This window comes from Rhipicephalus sanguineus, chromosome 1, assembly GCF_013339695.2.
Source record: "Rhipicephalus sanguineus isolate Rsan-2018 chromosome 1, BIME_Rsan_1.4, whole genome shotgun sequence".
Classification (NCBI taxonomy): domain Eukaryota; kingdom Metazoa; phylum Arthropoda; class Arachnida; order Ixodida; family Ixodidae; genus Rhipicephalus; species Rhipicephalus sanguineus.
The window spans coordinates 281,850,393-281,859,313 of record NC_051176.1 but is presented as its reverse complement, the minus strand read 5'-3'; positions in this window follow the sequence as shown (position 1 = coordinate 281,859,313).

Here is an 8,921-nt window from a genome sequence, read left to right as displayed (position 1 = left end):
CTTCCTATCAAGAATGCTGTGGTGATTTTGGAATTGTGAAAGAGTAATTTACTAATACGAGATACAACGTTTTTCTCTTTAGTGTCTCTTTAACGCCAGCTCACTGTTTTCAAAGGACGCGCGCAACGTGCGCAGCTCTTTCCTCCGCGCGCGCGCCTCTCTCGTTGTTGAGTCTGCGATGCGCCACGTGCTGCGCTCGTGCCTACCCTCCCCCAACGCGTCAGCTGCTGCTCGCGGGCGCGCACCCCCGTCATATTCGGCGACCCCTCCGGGCTGAGCGGCAGATGGTGTGCCCGCCGGCCCGGAATATCTTTTCCTCGCGATTATGCGCCGGCTTCAGGTGGTCGACGGGGAAGGCGACGAGCCGCACATCACCTCCCACAGCATCCGGCGCCCCAAGAAGCGCGTGTCGCACGCGCGTCCCCAGGTGTCTGGCGATCAGGGAGAGTGGTGAATGCGCCCTTGTCAAAGCTCATGTTACCATGTTTGAGGGAGTGCGGGCCCGAGGAGGACGTTCTGTCGCGATGTAGCTAGTTGGGTGTATTATGTGGACCTCAGTTTCTGGTGGCCACTAAGTTACTTTAATTAATAGCACAAATTCTTGAGACAACGTTGCAAAATTTGTCAAATGTTACGTGACATTTTTCAACGTTCAAAAATGTTGTGGAAACATTTAAGAGCTATGTTAAATTGCATTTTTATGTTGAAGCAACACTGTCAAATGTTAACAGATGTTGGGCATGATCATAAAAGCATTTTTCAAAATTTAATTTTGGGGCAACTGGCCATAATGGAGAAGATAAAAATTTAAATCTGGTGCTTTCTGATGTTTCAACAACTGCATCTTCAAAACCGTATTGTAAAAATGTAGCTTTTGAATGTTGCAGGAATGCTTGCAAAAGGGGACATTCATAATGTTTAGGCAGTGTGAGGAGGTATTGTTGCCTCAATATTATGGCAGTGATGCATGCTACTAGGAACTCAGGTACTGACAGGAAAGACGCTCAACTTGCGACTGAATTTTATTAATGCACTAAGAATCACTTGGACGTCTACAGCGCATGTGCAAGAAGTGCCTCTGATGCCTGTGTTCCTTTCATCAGTGCAGTTGTTAAGTGAAAATTCTTCACTCTTTAACCTAGATATGTCACACTATCTAGCCCGACGGTTCACGCTTCTACATGCTACCAGGGTATCTTTCATGTCCATTCAAACATTCTCCAGTGACGTCCTGATTTACTTGTTGAGTGTGTGTGCAGAGTGCTTTAGAACTAATCAAGAAGTAAAATTGTGATCAACCTGCCCAATGTTGGCTAAGAGGCCCTTGACAAAACACGTGGAAGCGCGGAAACAGATAAAGGACGATGAAGAACTACACAACACGAGCGCTCTAGACTGTTCTTCATCGTCCCTTGTCTGTTTCCACGCTCCTAGTTCACTGAACCAACTGGCCCACTTATCGATCCTTTTGCAAGGTAACGAAGGAGAAGAAAAAAGAAGGAATGGAAAAAGCGCCGGCGTTCTTTCTGTCCCTTCTTTTTTGTTCTCATTTGTGACCTTGTGAGACATCTTTCATGTGACATGGTGCTTATAGATTCATCACCAAAGCAAACGTGTTCTTTAACTCAAAGATCACTCTTATTTTCCATTCTGTAGAGAACATTCAATTTTTTTCTTCTAGTGCAGGCGTAATGCATCGTAACTTAGTGTTATTGCCACAAAACAATCTTAATTCTGCTCAATTCCATCGGCACTTTTCTTTGTCTGAATTATTTCCTCTTCCTCAGAGAGTTGCAGCTGCTTGAACCATCATCAGAGGTGGAGTGAAATATAAAATGATTAATATTAGAGCTCATCTGTCAGCATAGGCATGCACACAGGGGGGGCAAGGGGGAGGCCACCCCCCCTATTCACCTAAGAGGGGGGGTGTAAAGTCAGCCCCACATATTGACATAATAGGGACGGGGGCCGCTGCGACATGGACATGTCAGCGCCATGACATAATTGAGAGGAGGGGGTGCTGCAGTGAACCTTCCCCCCCCCCCCTGAAGGGACACCCTGCGCACGCCTGTGTCTGTCAAGATTGCAGTCACTTAGACATTGGGCAAAACAGGCAAACTGAGCCTATCGTGGTAATGAAAATAAATCAGAGACAAAGTGATTGCAGAAAACGACAACAAAAAAAAAATCATGTAGATGGCGTACTACGGCAATTGGGGGCAGAACATCGGAAAGCTACAGACCTTTATTGGGCATTAAAAAATGAAATCAAAAGGAAACAGTTTTATATTTCAAAGGACAATGTCCCACTTTTTATGGCTAGATCAGGGTGTATGAGGACATGGAATTATAAAGAGTTTGCTCATGATGGCTACTTTTGGCAATACATATGTGGAAGTGGTATGGAAGCTATCTAGAATATTTTGTAAGAATATCACAGTATTCATCTACAGTTATATGAGGATGTAGTAGCTAGCCTACCCAAACTTTCGAATTATGAGGATACTGCTGTAGAAGAAAAGTGAATGAATATACATGGTGGAGAACAGCAAAGTACTGCTGAAGGATTGGTGCTGTAAAAGTAGAAAAAAGACAGAGCAAAAAGAACATTATTTTCTGTGGCAACTGTCACAAATTGAACTGCAATTATTGCAGGGCAGACTTGATGGTTTGTTGATGTAAACTACTGATAATAAGTGCTGACAATAAACACAGCATAAAGGTAAAAATAACAAGAATGGTGGTGCCACCCACTGCTCTACTACAACTAAAAGGGATATTCACACGACCTATTTCTACATCCGTCATCCAGTCATGCTCAAGTCAAACTCATTTAGTGTCTTGTCACACTGACTGTTTGCAGGTACTAGTGTATCAGAATGGTTACTGCCTTCAAAACCTACCTATAACGCTGCTGTGGCATGCTGGGGTCTGAATGGGCCCAAGTGATAAATAGGGTGATATACACTCATACATATTTGACTGTTCTAGAGTGCTACATCACATGCCAAGAGTGTCGCATGACAATAATGCGGCTTCACTACTGCAATCAGAGCCCATGTATGCTTGCGCGACCTTTGTAGTGCCGCTGGGTGCTCTGAAGCTGCTAGTCGAATGTGCTGTTGCAAGATGTCAGAGGCTCCGGAAGTCTTTCGCGGCAGGGGGGGCTCGAGATAACCACTAAGCCACGATTTCCGGCTGGTCACAGGATAACGTTTAGAGCCATATTCTAATGTGCACGCACACAAACAAGTGCGCACGCGTGAAAAATACACACGTGCACGCACGTTTCTGGTTTGTTTAGCGTACGTGTGACTTTACAGAGAAGATTTGTCAGCTTTAGGATGGGCATCTCAACCATTACCATTAGTATCCTTTCTTTTTACTCTGCTAACTTTTTCTATTAAATTGGGAGCAAATTTCTCGTAGTAATTTGCATTTTCTGAATAAGTAAGACATCTTTCGCTATAGTTTATGCATATCCATAGCAATAACGTAACTCCAAACAATCCTGTTGGTTGTGTATACGGTTTAGGTCACGATGTCAAAGGTTGTCTCTGTAATTTCACTAAGGCTGCACAATAAAATATATGCATACTTGCTACTTAGCTGCTTTGAAATGGCTGTTTCCTCTACCGTTGCTTATGACTGATTTTTTAAATATTACCTTAAATGAGCAAGAGGCTTGTTTTTTTAGTGTATTTCTAGCGTCACATCAATAAAGACGCCATTTCCCGTCTTCAAACAAAAACAGTCACACATAAATTAGAACGATTTACACTAACAATGTTTATTTACTAAAGTGAGCCGTCACAATAACAAACATGATCTGTTTAATCATGTGACACACATTATATGAACAACGGAAAGATGCACTTCATTAAAAAATTCCCATAAGGCAAGCGTCCCCCTTCATGCATTTAGCTCAGCACTTCCGCACGCAAGAAAAAATTAATTGCTGATAGTATGTCAACTGAAGTTATACAATGTAGACGAATGCAGATTTAATGATGCAGATAAGCACAAATGGTATAAGTTCGAACAAAAGGTAATGTATCATGGACTCACAAATAGGTGTTACACATTATTCTGTACGATGACATAGTGCATTACGGAAATGGCAACAGCTAGAAATATGCGGAATAAGGAAGGAAACCAAAATACGTCTATATTGGACTGATAATCAAATGCGCCGGCACGTCGATTACAAACACAGGACACTCAGTACTCGACCATATAACTGGGTTGCGAAAAAAAAAACACAGCTAGCATGAACCAACCGTTGCTGAGCGTTCGGCCGTTTTCGTTATAAATTCGTTCATGACTTTATCCAGAGATAATTTTCCTGTTCTTTCCCGGTGGGTGTGCAGGAGGAGAAGATGAGTGAGACGCGCCTGCGTCATGTGACTGCGAAGATATGTCTTCACTCGCCGGAGCGTACTAAAAGAGCGCTCTCTTGATGCCGCTGATGCGGGTACAGTCAACAGAAGCTGCACAAGTTTCACAACCTGGTCCAAAAGATTCCGAACTGTTTGAGACTCGGACCTCAGTTGTTCAGCCACATCTTCAACAGTGTTCACACCTGCCCCAGAAATAACTGTTGGAAGGAGTAGAAGCTGTGCCGCAAGCCTGTCTAGATCAAAATCTGTGCTGTGGACTCCGAGAGCTTCTTTCAGTGCCTCCTCGGTTAATCGCTGTCCACGTGTACTGTTGACGATCGCGCATTCAAGCTTTGCTAGATAGTCCATGCCTGGTTGGTCAAACCGATTTTTTATTTCGGATGTCACGCAGTCAACTGCCGCAAAGAACTCTTTTCGGAGCTTTGTCTTTGCATCCAATACCACTGGAGGAGCAGGCTTAATTGAATGCTCAAATCGCGTGGGCGATTTTACGCGTCTGGTGACCGCGGTTTCACTCTGATCAAGGCCCAACCTCATGGCGGCATTTTGTGTTTCTTCAAAAACTCGATCAAAGCCGTCCTCTGTTCTCAGGTTCGCCATGGTCTGACACAGTGCTTTAGCTGCCTGTTTGGTTCCGGTCGCACTGTATTTGGGACTCTGAAGAGCCCTGGCAAGTTGCTCGCATGGGCCAAACAGTTCTTTGGACATGTTTAATCCGAATAGAGTATGAAACTTCTGCAGCTGCTTTTCGTACCCTCTCATAATCCCTCTCCGATCATCTCTAAGTGATCCTGGAGTTTGTAACAGCTCCTGCATCGTAGCCTGAACCCTTTCATAGTTCTCGGTGAATCGTTTAACTGAATTCACTCTCACTGCCCACCTCGTTGGACACAGTGGTAGAAGGCTGCTTGCCTTTGCAGGTATTGCGCGTGCATCATCGACGCATGGAGGAAGAACGATGCCGCTGTATGTGGCCTTCCGTTTCGCAGAAGTAAGGATTGCGTTGGAAACGTCTTTCACGGCGCATAGCGCATCTGCAACTATTACGCTGCTACGGCCGACTTCCTGGAGAGCCAAATCTAACGAATGACTGGCGCAGTGCACGTAAATTGATTTCGGCTGAACGTCGACGATCCTCTTTTGAACTCCAGAGAAGCGCCCAGACATGTTGGCTGCACCGTCGAAGCAGTGACCACGCAAACGACTCAAATCGAGCCCTAGACGCACAAGCATGTCCTTTACAGCTAAGAACAGCGTGTTGGCCTTAGAGTCTGGGGGGCTGTAAACTCCGATAAACTCTTCATGAACTTCCAGTGAGGCATCTTCCACCCAACGCAAGCAAAGTGTAAACTGTTCGTCCCCCGCCACGTCCGTGGTCCCATCAGCGATTATTCCAAAAAATGGAGTCACTTTAATGTCTTCCAAGATTTCGCGCTGTAGTGTGTGAGCCATGATCTTGATGATTTCATTCTGAATGTCACTGCTCAGCTACTTGTGCCTTCGGCTTAGCCATGTCTTAAGAGCAGGTACGTCTTCACAGCGCTCCTGTAATAAGTCCACCAGGTTGCCGAACTGCTGAGTGTGTCCTAGAAGGGCCTGACCGGTGCGGCAGAGGTAGCGAATGGAACTCACGATAACGTGAAGAGCTTCCCTGGACTCACGTTGCTGCTTAGCGCAATTGCATGTGAGGAGCTCAACAACACGTGCCCCTTTGGCTTTACTCAGCTGGTGCTGTACAGCATCGACATGGTAAGTGCTTTTTTCGTGGCACCGAAACTTCTCAAGGGCGTCCTTCCAATTAGAAAAACCATTCTGCAGGAAGCTAAGCTCCAGCCCGGGCCCAGTGGCGCTCCTTTCTTTGAATGCAACGCGGCACGCGTGACAAAGCACCATGTCGCGCTCGGCGTCATAATGGAGCCATGGAAACTTCTCGAACCATGCGTGCTGGCAGGACCTGTTACATTTGCCCCTTGGAAAGACGTAGCTCTTGGCTGGTACAAACTTGGTAGGTGGCGGTGCGTCTTCTCCACGAGGGCAGTAAGCATCCGGTGAACATGACCTAGAAGGAGCCGCCGCATGTACAAGGTCATCCGCAGCATCAACGGTGGCCGGGTTCGGAGAAGGTCCACAAGTACTTTCTGCATTTAGAAGTAAGAACAAACTCCTCAAAAGACGAAGTGGCGACGCTGCGCGTTGCAACTTTTACAGGATTCTAGGGCACTTGGGTTTGAACATCCACAAACGGTTCATTAGCTACCACAATCCAAGGCGACCTAGCAGCATTCTTTATTGTGAGGTATGAAAAAAGAATAAAACCTCGGCCCGCACCATATAGCAGGCAGTAATACATTTTCCAAATTTGATAATTTTGATAGTGATTTGTCGAATACAAATCGAGAACTAAGAAAATGAATTTCTAAAATATCGCCACCCATGAAGAGGCCTAAAAACACTGAAGTTATTTTCTAAACTTTTTTTTTGCTGGTCTATTTGCTTGCCATTTTCACTGATATTTTAGAACTGAAAACAATATTGCCGCTTTTTTTTTTCTCAAAATAAAGGTATATGCATTCTTACCGTAAGTCCGCTTCCTTGACCCCGCGCCATCAAGTGCTGTAATTGGGGATGGACAGGGCGAAGATTCATGTTCAATATCAGGAGCCTTCCTTTTCTTAATCAAGTATCTTTCCATTGCGTTTAGGGCTGCTTCAGAACTGCAAAACAAGACAATCATAAACACATAACTAAAAACGAGCGTCTTCATATTCAATATCGTGTGAAAAGGAGAAAATGACACTATATCCCCGTCTCTTCCATTGAAAACCATCTTATGTTAACGTTTTCTGCCTAACTTCACAACGCGTAGTTGTATTATACAATTCAACAGCTCTGCAAAAAAAAAAAACAATTAAGCACAGCCCCATGCTGGAATAACATAGTAACTAAAGTTTGCTTCCAGAATACAAAGAATGTCCCATATTACTGCGATTGGGTATTTCAATCTGTTACTGGCCAAACACCAGCTCTGCATGGCGTAACTGGTATAACCAAATCAGCGTGACCTCGATATTGAATCATAAAATAAGGAACTCTTTTAAAACTGTCGTTGGGCAAGATGAGCATAAAAGTTATCGCATCTGCTGTTCTTATCCTTTCATCTTCATCATCATCAGTTTGTGGATGCCTGCTGCAGGACACCTTGCCACCTAATTTTTTTTGCCTCCAAACTCCGTCTCTCGGTATCGATTCAGTTACTCGCCTTTTCCACCTGTTGTCTAAGCTACGCATCGCATGCCAATTAAGCCCAACTCTACTTCTTTATCTCAACTGACGTCACCGTGGTTGCCATCTTGGAGTACAGGCCGGTTGAGATGCTCGCTGAGCGAGAAACCATGCCATCAGATTAGCGCTGGTGCCCCCTCGCATGCCTTTGTGTTCCCCCGTGGCGCGGCTGGCGAACAGAAGAAAGCGGGGAGAGCACAATAGAACGCGGAGACCGAAAGACTCTTTGTCCTTCTCTGCACTGACACTCTCTAATGAGATGAAAAGTCACGGTGGCTGCTATGTTGGAGTACACGGCGCAGAGAACCTGTCTGGGACGTCACTTGAAAACTATGTACAGAACATTCTCTACACGACTGTGCAATATGAGTGACAAGTTGTCTGTACATGAATTCAATCGTGCAAATCATCAAAAGATCTCGCAATTTTGTTGATAATATTTTCTTTGCAAAAGATATAGTTGTCGAAAACCCAAATGAGCTTTCAACCTTTCTTGAATAACTGGTCTATTTTTTAGTTTAACCTTTGGCACTAATATTGTCACAGGCCGCGGTGCCACGCAGTGATGTATCTCTCAGCCGAACTCCGGTCGACGGTCGGCAGTGACAGGTTCGCAATTTAATATCAGAGAAAGTCACCGGTAGCAGTGCGAGAATACACACTCTCGAATGGAACAAAACAAAAGATTTCATGCAACGACTAACCAACAGCCGGAATTCAAACATAACGAGCGTGCGAAGCCGCCTACGTTAAGAGCCACAAACTGAGAGAGTATCAAATACTAAGATGTGCAGATCTTAACAGCAGGAGCTGTAAATCAATGACAAAAAAAGTCAAACGGCATATTTGTAAACAAAGGCGCCGGTTCGAGCGGTGGAGGGTGAAGGCAAAAAAGAGTGCCTCTACCAACGAGCCTCTCCATGAAGAGTTGTGTGTGCAATCTGTGAATCGGCAACTAAAATTCGTCCAACGGAGGATAAAAGATTTTTTAAAAACAATCTTTAGTGCGTGTGTGTGTGTGCGCGTGCGTGTGTGTGTGTGTGTGTGTGCGCGTGCGTGTGTGTGTGTGTGTGTGTGTGTGTGTGTGTGTTTGCGTTGATCGAGTGAAAACGGTGATTAGATTCCACATCATCTGCTCTGCTCCGCGTGATAGTGTTTTCTGCAGTGATGTTCCGTACAACGCCCAAGAATTCCTAATCTGGGACATGGAAATTCATTATTTCGGGCATTTTCCCCTGC